Here is a 13,433-nt window from a genome sequence, read left to right on the forward strand (position 1 = left end):
CCTAAGTATAAAATCAATAATAAAAACAATAACGGTTACTTTATTTAAACAAAATAAACATAGAGCAAACAGCATTAAACATGCTCAGAATGTAAAAGTAATTTATACCCAAGGGCTATAACTAACCCCATTACAAGGATTGCACTTTAAGAAGACTTCTGTAATGTGACATTTTAGCAATTTCTGCTGGGATGAGGAAATTACAGCACACTGGTTATGATTTACAACCTACAATTCTTTAAAAAGGATTTGTTGAATAATGTATTCTGTGAAAAATTCACACAAGAGAGCTGGAAAATTGGATACGCCTGTAACCTGGGTGAGAAATGATTATCTGTAATAGTGAAATGCCTTCCGACAAATATAGATTTTACTATGTAGCTTTTTTATAACACAAGAACATTAAGAGATTTTTATGCCATTCTAGAACACAATTCATGAATAAATCATTGTATTTATGTAAAGCATTTAAAGTACCAGTTAATAAAAATGCAAGTACAGACTTCTTAAACTATACAAAGTGCAACCCTCACTTACGAAAAGCTTACAATCTAAATGATTGGCAGATAAGCAGACACAAAATGAACTTAAATTTGTCAAATAATTTAGGAGAGCAGATTCTCTTTATTTTAGGTGCTAAGCAACAAATGCGGTTGAATGAATTTTGGATGACTATTCTATTTATACCTCGGGGTATCAGTCCAATACTCAGCTCCCCTCATCATGTCTGAGAACTTCCCAGGGTAAGCTACCAGGTATGGCTAGCGTGTGCAGAACCTGGTTGGGGAACGACTGGAAACGACCAAACATGTTCCCTTGTCTGAGGAATTAAGAACTTGGCCCAGAGTTCGTTGGTGTGCTCATGTTGATTAGTTATCTGTTGATAAAGTTTGAGCAGGGCCCTCCTCACCTGTTGTCTCTGTAAGTCAAGCTGTTATGTTACATACTACCGTATTTGCTATGCTCTGAAAAATACCCGTCTTATAATCGGGGTCGTCTTATAATCAGACCTCAAATAGGTCTGACTATGAGACGACTAAGATCCAGATCCCCCGCAGCTGCAGGGGACCTGGATCCTCCTGTCCCCCCCGCCGCCCCACTTACCGGTACTTCTGAGTCCTCGGTGTGTAGCTGGGGCAGCGTGTAGATGTCTATGCGATTCGCGTAGACAACTTCCGCTGCAGCAGGAAGGAGGTGTGGCTAGCAGCGGCTACATGACAGGGAAGTCAGAAGCACTGGTAAGTTTGGGGGGGCAGGGGAGGGAGTGTTAAATGGGGGGCATAAGGCATTTCTGAAATGCCTTTTAACCACCTTAATGCCACTCTGCCTCCAGAAATGCCTTTTTAACCCTCTATACGCCACTCTGCCTCCTGAATGCCTTAAACCTCCCTATATGCCACTCTTCCCCATAATATGCCTTTTAACCCTCTAAATGCCAGAGTGGCATATAGGGGTATAAGACATTTCTGGAGGCAGAGTGGCACATAGGGGGTCAAAAGGCATATCATGGGGCACAGTGGCATTTAGAGGATTAAAAGGCATATCATGGGGCACAGTGGCATTTAGAGGATTAAAAGGCATATCATGGGGCACAGTGGCATATAGGGGGTATAAGGCATTTCTCGGGCAGATGTGCATAACTCGGGGCAGGTTGGAAAATAGAAGGAATTAAAACCAAAATTTTTTTTTACAATCATAGCTTTTATTAAAAAAAAATAGTTTAGATGAATTAACATTTACTGGTAAAACTTTTTTCCTATAGGCTCGTCTTATATTCAGGCTTTTTCTTTTTTTCCTAAATTAATATTCAGATTTGGGGGGTCGTCTTATAATCAGGGTCGTCTTATAATCGAGCAAATACGGTACTTGTTATGTCCTGTCTACTCATTGTACAGTGCTACGGAATTTGATGGCGCTATATAAACAATAAATAATAATAATAAGGCAGGTTGATCATCTAGGTGTATCTAACTGTTTACTTCAACAGTACAGGAGCCCAGTTTTGGGCTCTTAGTTAACCAAATAAAAATATTGGTTTTAGGCATTCTAGGACAACCAAGCGAATGAACAGGAGAGTGGTAGAGTACAAATAAAAGTTTCAATCATAATGTTTTCATGAATACGTATAAGACTCAACTTATCTTCCCTTTATTATACTGTAAACTGTAAAGTGTTGAGTGTATCAGCTAGCACTAAATAAAATATATATGCACTAAACCAGGTTATATGATGTGGTCAGACAAATGCATGTTTGCTTGCTAGTTACTTAGAATGGTGAAATGTCTAAGATCAAAGGCAAAAAGGTGGAGCTGGGACGAATGCATGCTACTTTCTCCGCTGCAAACAGTCTCAAGAGTTGAAAGACTAGTAAGCAGTGGTAGCAGGTTTTGTAAGCGGTCTGGAGGTGTCAGAGACGATATGGCAGATACAGGTCAAAGAAATGAATCAAAGACAGTTAAAGTTAGGAATGAGGAACTGGTACAATTTGATACAAAGAAAGCAGAGCTAAAGAAGGGAAGGATGTATATGTAGTTTAAGAAAAAAGCTAGAGTGAGGGTTTTCCCCCAGGAATGTTAGCCAAACTGGAAGTTCTTACAAAAATTTGTGACTGTTGGGTTGTCGGATTACAAGGGGCAAGCTTGTATAACAAACAGCAATGGCTAAACACAAATGATGTAATTTGATATTTCTAGGGCCAGAGTATGAGGTTTGTGTAAGACAACAGGTGGCTGAAGGCCGCAAGAGGGTTTCAAGCAGGTTCCAAAAAGAACTCATGGAGCCCAGGGCAATATTGAACAACATGGTACTGACAGTGAGCACATTCACACAAGAAGGGAATCATAATCGATAAAAATCTTTATGATTCTGGAATTTAAAAAAAAGTTTTGCAGTTTCACATAGCGAGAAGTTTTATATTTACATTTATATTAAAGGCATAGTTATGTTAAAAATGATAACACTGCTCCTTGAAAAGATAATTCTTCTTTAAGCCAGTCATACATGGTTCACTATTAATACATGTATTATTAAAGGTGTTTTGTATTCTATGTTTACCTTTCGTAAATTTTGATAGGTTACTATCAGTCATATCAACGTGAAAAGTTGGTGAGACTGTAAAGAGTTTTTGTAGATTAGTCTGTGTGGACTTTCAAGAGTAAAACCACTATTCCAGAGCACATTGGATAGGCCAGAAACATTGCAGCAGTCATAATAGGCAATTAGTTAGCCAAGGAAATGATAGTGAGCAACCAATGCGCAGGAAATAAGAAGTCATGCAACTCCAACTTGCCATCTAAGCACTTAGAGTAGGGTGTTGAGGACGGAGGGACTGTCTGGAATGTTTCTACTCATTGCGGAATCATTTCCTCTCCCTACTGCCAAGGATCTCATTCCGACCCAGAAGTACAGCCAAGGAGGCTCCACTATCTGCTGCTGGAGAAAACCAACACTGGAGCACCCGATGCTAGGTGGGTGCATGAGGAACAGATAGAATGCCTTTGACAGCTCTACTCCACCTGTAGGGCTGGACTGAGGATTCAAATTAACCCTGTGGTCGATAAATTATATATGCTATGATGCTATGATGACGCCATGTTCTTGCATTCATTTGCACAGGTGGCAGTAAAGGTAAGTGCGTTTTGCCCAATCAGCCAGATGGCAAATCTGGGCCTGTGTGCATGCATTAATTTAATACAATCTGAGATATTTTGGGTGAAGCTACAATTGAAACCATGCACATGGAAGCATAATGCTTGCCCATACAGCACACCATACAGCACATACAGCATAAAAGAAACATCAACAACCATGAAGAAGTATTACCTACTTCATAGCTTCATAGCTGTCATGGGAAGGTTACGGTAAGATATGCAGACTCAGTTATGATGAGCATACCTGGAAACTCCAGAGGAAGTGCTGCTTTCACTAAGGGGAAACTCCAGTGAGTGACTTTCTATATGAAAAGACTGTATTAATAGCAGTGTTATTTATACCTGGATTTTGATGTTGCTGTCTGCTTGATGTTCTCCCTTTTCACAGGTTAGAGAATTGTCCACTATTGTAAACAGCTTGCCGTGGATCTAGCTCTCTTTCTTTATAGCATTTAGTGGGTTCTGGCCAACTTTGGTGGCCTATAACATGATCTAATATTGACAGTCCTGTCATAGATGAAAGCAATCGTTGCTCCTCATTTTGTCTAGCTTATAGGTCAACATATAGGAAACATTTCTCCCGGAAGATGACAGATCTACGGAATTCATAGAGTCATATGAGCTCATTGAGTAACTGTGCTGCAGATCAAACACTTCTGGAAAAAAAAGGTGTCGTGGCAAGAATAGCAAAGATGTTTCACTGTGATATTGTGGAAGTCAGCTGCTTAATTTTGGTAACAGAATGCTTAATTTTGATATTCAAGATAACTATTATGACACGTAAAAGGTTAAGCCCTGTGCTGATCGCTATCATAAGAGCTGCGAGCGAAATATACCCATCCCTGTCTGATTTCTACACAATTAAAATACGTCAGAGGCACTTATTGTGCTAAAATTATATGGGAAGTGCAGGATATAGCAAGACCAGACATGAGATTTCCTTTAGATGTTGAAATACACTTTTGCCAGACTTTACACATCTGAAAAAAAATATTCTCTTTCATCTCAAAGCCTCATTGAAATCCCACCTGCACATAATGGTCAAAAAGAAGGCATTGTAAAACAATCAGTGTTACAGAGACAATGTTTCCCTATGGAGACCTGCATAATACAGGAGTACCTAAAAGATACATTATATCATCACCTCCATTCAGCTTCACTATGCAATTGCTCCAACAGATTCCCTGAACCTAAAGCGAGTTTATAACGTATTTAATGCTGTTTTAACCATTAGCAAGCCAGTCTTACTCCCTTTACAGAACAGTCGCACAGTCCATATAGAGTCAATTTAAGTAGATCGCTGCAATACTGCACTCTCGATCTCATGGATCCCTGTGTGGTTACCAAAGCAGATCTGATACCGTGTGAAAGTTTTTACAAACTGGGTAATAAAACATCAAACACACAATTCTTAAGAGGCTGTGTTTAAAGCCCGAAGCCATTCAGTAACCTAACCCCTGCGGTGCTTTTCTGAAATTCCCAGCACACGGTTATACACACATTCCTTATTCCGTGATTACACGATCTCCTCCAGTATTCAGCAGGTAGAATATGAAATCGCTGAGCGGGGATGGTCTGTGTTGACAATGGAACAAGGGCAATTTACTTGGCTCCTGAGCCATCTCCAGCTTGCCAGCCACACAATACAGCGCACACACACACACCCGCACCCGCACACCCCACCAACCGCTGCTGGCTTCACTCCAACACTGCACTGGCTCCTACCTTGCGCTGTATGGAGAGTCCTGACTCCGGTGGCTACGGCTGATCCGTGTCCCTTTCCCTTTTCTCTTCTATGTCTGCGTGTCCACACACTGGACTTTCCGTGTCCCCGCAGACCGAAGCCTTTCCTCTAAAGACAGAAGGCTACCCTTTTCAGACATCACAAGGCGCATGTGCATTCTCCTGCCCTCCCCCTGCTGCATCGCTGACTCCTTTCACCCCAGGCAAGACAATACCGATAATAAGGAGGAGGTTACAGTTTGCTGGTCTAAGGCAAACTTTGCCCTTTCTTCAGTTTCCCCGTCACGTGTCCCAGGCTCTTTAAGTGTCTCTTTTCTCCCTGGTAGCAGTGTGTCCACTCGTGCACATCCCACTCTAAAGACGTGGGTAAAATGTCTCAAGTCTTCTGGTTTATAGTCAGAATGATCTGTACAGGTATATGACGCAGTATTAAGATTCACTGACGTCCCTGATCTGCTAATTTTTTTTACTCTTACTATTAAAAGTATTCAACTGAATTCTATACGAACATTTGGATTTTTTTATTATTATTTTTCAGAATTATCTGTACCGGTAGATGAAGTGGTAATAAGATTCACTGATGTCTCTGATCTGCTATTTTATTATTACTATTATTACTTTTTATTATTATTTTTAGTTTATATATATTATAATATATGTTATTTTTTATTATTATTATTATTATTATTATTATTATTATTATTATTATTTTAAAAGAAGTTTCAAAATTCAGTCCTAGCTGTTACTTACACATCCTCATAGGAACAAACAACATAGAAATATGCAATTAAATAATAAAAAAAAAATTCCAAATGTTCCTATAGAATTCAGTTGCTATAGAATTCTAATGTGTATATATATATATATATATATATATATATGTAAAATGAATGATATTTGGTTATGAACAATATATGGATCATTGGCTTATTTAGAGTATACTTAGTTGTTGGTGATGCATGAGCTATTCATTTTCCAAAGCGGTTTCTTCTGATTATTAATATTTAAAAACATATGGTGTAAATGCATTCAATTTTCTTAAGGTGAGCTGACAGATGCAATAGTACTAGGTTCAAAGAGTTCTCTGAAAATTATATGGGAAATTCCCTTTCTTCGGTGAACAAGGAAAATATTCCACTACCTTGGTGTAAATAGAGAACAGGGCAATGTCGGAAAAGTCTATAAGAAAAGACAGCAGTCACAAGCAAAGTAAAGCTGAGGGGCTTAATAGTTTCAAAATAACAGGCTGGCTGGACTCACTTTATCTTATCTTGAATTATTAAATGATGAATACAATGATTATTAAGTGAGAAAATAATGGGTTGACAGCTCAAGGCTTAAGGACATTCTTTAAACCCCCATACACACCAGTGACTTGCGCCAGAGTCGCAAACTCTGCTAAAAGGAAATGTATGACCGTATAGAAATGATGTTATTCTGTTAAAAGAGCCATGACATCACGATGTGTCTTTCCACACACATTGTGTCTGATTTAGGCACTTGGCATGTAAATGATGTCAGCAGGTCCAGTAAGCAGAACATTTGCCAGGACAGCCGATAGTTGAGACATAAGTCTGGTTATTCTGGCAAATTTCGGGACTGTTGGCAGCAATGCATGAATGGATAGGACTTCTGTTAGACCTCCATACTTTACCCTCCTGAAGTACAGCCGAAAACATCAAAGGTTACGTATAAAAAGAGATTTGGTGCACATTTTGAAAATGGTCTTCTTACCATATAAACCAGTTGGATGCTCATTCTAATTTGACCATTCCGTCAGTTGCTATGGTGATAAGTGATAAGCCAACTTTTTAAATGTTCCCAACGTTTTGGATGGCCAAAAATGTTCTTTTTACTATTAGATGATGTGGGAAAGATGGAGGACTTTACTACCAAGACTTTTTTGTGACCTTGATAGCTTTTTATGTCCAAGTTTTAAACTGCTCAAAACATGTACCACATTTTAACACAATGCATCCCATCCTCAAAAAGAAATTCATTTTCTAAAAAAAAAATAATTTTAGGTTGCCCCTTTATTTGTTAACGGTGTGACTACTAGAAACTTATGGTAGTCACCATGCCACTCTGATGGCTTTATAATGACCCATGAACCATGAAAATGACAGACCCTTCATTTAATTTGGGGATGGTGTTCATAAGAGTTAATGTAAATGGTGAATAGTCACGCCATGGGGACAGGACTATTACATATTGGTAGGGGTTTTGCATTAGAAAAGAGTGTAATAGCTGTAGGTTTATTAAATGAGATAAATCTTTTCCACCTTTATCAATCCCCATTGTAGATACATTTACTGCTATGCACTTCTCTTGAAAACTGAAATCCAATATTCGAGCTTCATTTACTAAAGCATATTTTCTATCCCGCATAAACTAACCCATCATGTTTATCTACTAGTATTTCCACCAAACCATGAATAACGATGATGATGGTAAATCAATCGACATTAACGTCATGATTCAAAGGGATTTATCGCCTAATAAGTATAAATCTGTCTCAATGGATAGTATTTCCCACATGCTTACAACTAGTCAGACGTATTTGGTTCCTCATACCTTCCTGTGGCCAAACAAAGCAACATTCTCAAATTCTTTTTCCCCGTAATAACAGTTTTTTTGTTTATTTATACAGATTTTACTATTTTACTACATCCGGGTCTGCATTGTATAGACTTGTTAATTTAGCTGATGTTTAGCAATGTTCAGACACTCATGTTCTTAATTCAGAATGTGGGACTTTTTTCTTTTCTTTAGGGTATTTTTACTAGTGGAGGGTATTTGAAGTTCGGGGGTCATTTTAATGTTTCTGTTATATCACTCCTAGCAAATAATTTTCTACATAAATCTCTCTGTTCTAAAAATGCTTCAAATGGGTGAACTGCTAGGAAATCATAAAGCCTTTCTGACCTATCCCTTGATATACTTACATATATATACATTTTGGGGCCACCATCACAGTAATGGTTAACTCTGATAGAGTTCTAGGATTGGACTTTAGCCTGTAGTTGTATACGTTATAATGAACCATCTAAAACCACATGCTGAGACACAAATGTTTGTTTTAGATTGGCAAAAACAAGTCCAAGTCCAAATTCAGGTGTACGCCCAGCTAATCACACTATCCTTGAACAGAGATGGGTCCAAAGAGATGACACCTTTTATGATTTGGTAATCAACAGTAACTCGACTGTTACTTTCTAAAATTATTTGTTTTTGTTCTAAGACTAAATCTGCATTATTTGCACACCTCAAGAGTTATCCAGTCATAATTGAGTTCCTCAGTTCAGTCTCCCTCATAGTCAGCTGAGTCTGTGATCCCTTGTAGTAGAACACCATTTACAGAATAAGCTACAAAGTTCAAGACCCAAAAGTCCCATCTCTGGAAGCTGGGGTTTAAAATGTTTATGGCTTAACATCTTACTTTACAAATGTTTTTGTTTATGACAATATCAATTTTGGTGTTAAAACCATGTTCACCTAGGATTCAAACATTGGTCCATCCTTGTTCAGAGACTGACTGCTGCATCTTTTGCCTATTGGCCTTGGTTGAAGTTTTGGGCTGCAGCATCATCATCATGTAGCCCACACCGGGAACCTGTTAATTCATTATCCAACCAATTAACAGCTTATTAAAACTCCTGACATTTGGTGCTAGATGCCCAGTTGTGTTTGTGCTTATGCTTACTAGACTTGTGCATTCGTCTTCGGGCGAACATGAAAACGAACACGAAGAGTGCGTTTTCGTGTTCGTTCCGAAGACATGAAGAAGAGAAGACAGTGCCGGTAAAACGTAGGCGAAGACGAAGACTCACACACGAAGAATCTTCGCCTTCGTCTACTATTCTCCCCGGTCCCTTCCCCATCTAACTTACCTTATCTTCACAGCATCGCGGGATTTCCGCTCCCGTTAACCCCTGCGATGCTGCGTTGGATAACGGGAGCAGAAATCCGTAGGGTAAAGGGCTGTGCAAGCGACCAATAGGCTCACTCGCACGGCCCCTTACCACTAGTTGCTAGGCAGAAAAAAAAAAATAACCTGGGACCCTGCTGCAACAGTTAAAAGTCCGTGCCAGCGACCAACAAAGTCGCCGGTACGGACATTTAACTGACACAGCAGAGACACCAGTGGTCTCCCCGCTGTGTCAGTTAAATGTCAGTGCCAGCGACCAACAAAGTCGCCGGTACGGACATTTAACTTAGCATAAATAACTTACTATAACTTCGGACACAATGCTGCCCTCTGTTGGTTTTAAATTAAGTAGCATATGCTTGAAATCCAAAGTTATTCTGCTACTCGGTGTAAAACCAACAGAGGGCAGCATTCTGTCCGAAGATATATTAGCCATATGTGGCAGTGTGTTCATTTTCATTTATTAATTATTTAAATAAAATATATTTCCATGATCCGCTGGTCTCCCCGCTGCAACAGTTAAATGTCCGCACTCGCGGACATTAATTTTGTCGAACTTCCAAACTCTTTTTTTCTATTTATTTTGGGGTTTTTTTGTATTAAACTGTTAGACGAAAGGATCATGGGAATAAATGCAAATGAGCTCACGGCCCCATATGGCTTATATATCTTTGGACAGAATGCTGCCCTCTGTTGGTTTTACATTAAGTAGCATATGTTTGAAATCCAAAGTTATTCTGCTACTCGACGTAAAACCAACAGAGGGCAGCATTCTGTCCAAAGATATATTAGCCATAGTCTAACAGTTTAATACAAAAAAACCCCTAAATAAATAGAAAAAAAGAGTTTGGAAGTTCGACAAAATTAATGTCCGCGAGTGCGGACATTTAACTGTTGCAGCGGGGAGACCAGCGGATCATGGAAATATATTTTATTTAAATAATTAATAAATGAAAATGAACACATTGCCACATATGGCTAATATATCTTCGGACAGAATGCTGCCCTCTGTTGGTTTTACGTTGAGTAGCAGAATAACTTTGGATTTCAAACATATGCTACTTAATGTAAAACCAACAGAGGGCAGCATTCTGTCCAAAGATATATAAGCCATATGGGGCCGTGTGCTCATTTGCATTTATTCCCATGATCCTTTCGTCTAACAGTTTAATACAAAAAAACCCAAAATAAATAGAAAAAAAGAGTTTGTAAATTCGACAAAATTAATGTCCGTGAGTGCGGACATTTAACTGTTGCAGTGGGGAGACCAGCGGATCATGGAAATATATTTTATTTAAATAATTAATAAATGAAAATTAACACACTGCCACATATGGCTAATATATCATCGGACAGAATGCTGCCCTCTGTTGGTTTTACACTGAGTAGCAGAATATTCTGCCCCAGAATATATTAGCTATATATGGTACTGTGATCATTGGTCGACAGCAGGAGGCCCCCTGCTGGCGACCAATGGAGTTGCTGATACACACATTTAAAGTACTGGCGCCAGAGCTGCGTTAACCCCGTATTAACCCCTTAACCGGAAAAAACGAAGAAAAAACGAATATTCGCCCGAAGAGAAGACAGGAACGGGCGAATATTCGCGGAATACGAAGATTTTTTTTCCCCGAAGACGAGCACGAAGACGAACACGAAGAGCCCCCTGGTGCCCAAGTCTAATGCTTACAACCAATCAGTCTATGTATGTGCTCATGTGTGTCCTGCTACTTATCCTACCCTTGCTTCCTCCTTACTCATCTTGTTATAGACCTGTTTGGCCCCTGCTGACTTCTCCTGTTTGAGCATGAAACTGATTCTGTTCACTTTGGGTTGCTAACCCTCCCAGCCATATACATATACTGTAGACCTCATCATTGGCTGGGTTCCCTGCCATTTCCTTATTCTGCCTTGGTGTACAGGGGCACTCTTGCTGGTGCACGTTGCAAACAAGCAGGGTAGAGAACATTATCTGATGGTGACTCCATACACCTGATGTCAAGTGTGACTGTAAAATTCAAGGTGGATTAAGTTCAGAAGAAGCCTGGACTGGTGGACCATTACCCGATATACCCACGTAGCCATGGTTAAATACTTTTGAGCCCTGCACGGCAATTAGTATGGTGTGAAGCTACCTGCTGGATACACAAAGCGGCATACTATACTTCAAATCTAGTTAATGTAGCTGATGTAAATGTGTACCTTGTACCTTACTAACGGGGTTGTTGATAAGTGGAACAGTCTCCTATTAGAAGTGGTAAAGGTTAATACAATGAGGGAATTTAAACATGTTTGTGATAGGCATATGGCTATCCTCAATATAAGACCAAGCATCAGTTAAAGTTTGAGTCTTTCCCAGGAGACTTAATGATTCTTATCTGCAGTCAAGTTATATGTTTTTAAGCAGATCTGTAGTTCAGTACATTTACACTCATAAAACATTGAACTTTTTAAGAGGCTGTACGCATTTGTGAAGGTGCTATAAATGGTGTGCTTTATAAAAAAAACAGAATGTTTGGGTCTCTAATGTAATAATATTATATATATATAATATAATAATATATCTTAATAGTAATATATTAGATATTAATAATACAATATATATATATATATATATATATATCTTAGTATATCCAATATTATTTGTAAATGTAGTGTGTGGATTTGGCCCCATCCCTGCAAACTGCCAGGCGTGGCCACCGCTTTAAGAGGTCTGCCTGCTGTTTGCTGTTTTGTTAACTTGTGTGTCTGTATTTTATGTGCCTTTGCCCTCCTTTCCTTGTAAATCTGAGGATCTCGATTCCTCTCTCCTCTCCCCAGGTCCCAGTTGAGATATCCTATCCTTGCTTAAAGACTAAGCGTCTGAGGATCTCGGATCCTCACTCCATGCACTGCGTTCCTTGCCTTGTTCCCTGTCCTTTGTTGTGTCCTGTACATGTATGTCTTGTCTGGCTATGTTACTTGCTTGGTCTCCATGTTCATCGCTCTGTCCCCCCTTGCTCGCTCTGTCCCCCTTGCTCGCTCTGTCCCCCTTGTTTGCTATGTTTCTGCTGTTACTCTGCTTAGCTTCGCCTACTACCAGCCTGCACATTTCTCTGTTGAGCTATGCCTCATGCCTGCTCCTGGGTGCTTGCAGGATATCGCTTTGTTTTGTTCTGGACAACATCCGCTATGTCGGGGTCCTGGTATGTGGCCGCACAAGCATGTAGTTTGTAGACTTTTATATCATAGTAGTCATTATCTCTCCGAGACAAGCATCCTGTTATACGCTAGCTTTTCCTGTTAATCCCATTAATCCCATTAAGAAGAAATGAAGCTTCGGTATTGTCATTGGAAGTACAATAAAGCCAGGTATTGTCTATTACAATCCTATAAATATGTCTCTTCATTCTCGGTCTATTCAGATATTGGGAACAGAAATTCTTTTATCTGATTCCCAAGGTTTTAGATACAGTGTATAAATTGAAATCCATTTGATTATACAGTCAAACAAAAGGCATCTTGTAATCTCCTGTGGCTAGCAGTTTAGTAGTTTCCTGATTTTTATCCTGTACGTTTTATCAGGTTTGTCAACAGACAGAGGAGACATATATATATATTTATGTGTGCAAACTGATTTTTGGTTCCAATTAACAATATAACAAGAGACTTTTTGAAACGTGTTTATTAATATGGCCCTCTCTGGTAGTGCACTTCTTTTTTCTGAAGTCCTGATGATGATCATTGCTCGGGTGTTCTCCATGGAAATCTTTTCAAATGTACTGATGGCTAACAGGGAATATTCAACTTTTACTAGTGTCAGTAATGTAATTTTAGAGTAAAGCAAAGTTTATGTTAATTCACATAGTCATGTAACGATTATTCATGCTGTCCTAAGCATTTTAATCCAACTGGAGGCCTCTCAGCTTTCAAATGTTTTTTTAACAGCCTCTTGCCTAGCTAAAAATACTTTAGAATTGCATCGCTGGTTTGATAGAGCCAATCCTGCACCCTATATATAAGGGGTGAAAACTTTTGCCCTGCAAGCTATGCCCTCCCTCACCCACATCACATGCTCACCAAAAACCCTATGGTAGACACAAAGCCCATCTCCTACATCCTACATAATGGAG

Source organism: Sceloporus occidentalis, unplaced genomic scaffold (assembly GCF_023333645.1).
Source record: "Sceloporus occidentalis isolate IW3139 unplaced genomic scaffold, rSceOcc1.0.p SCAF_15, whole genome shotgun sequence".
NCBI lineage: Eukaryota > Metazoa > Chordata > Lepidosauria > Squamata > Phrynosomatidae > Sceloporus > Sceloporus occidentalis.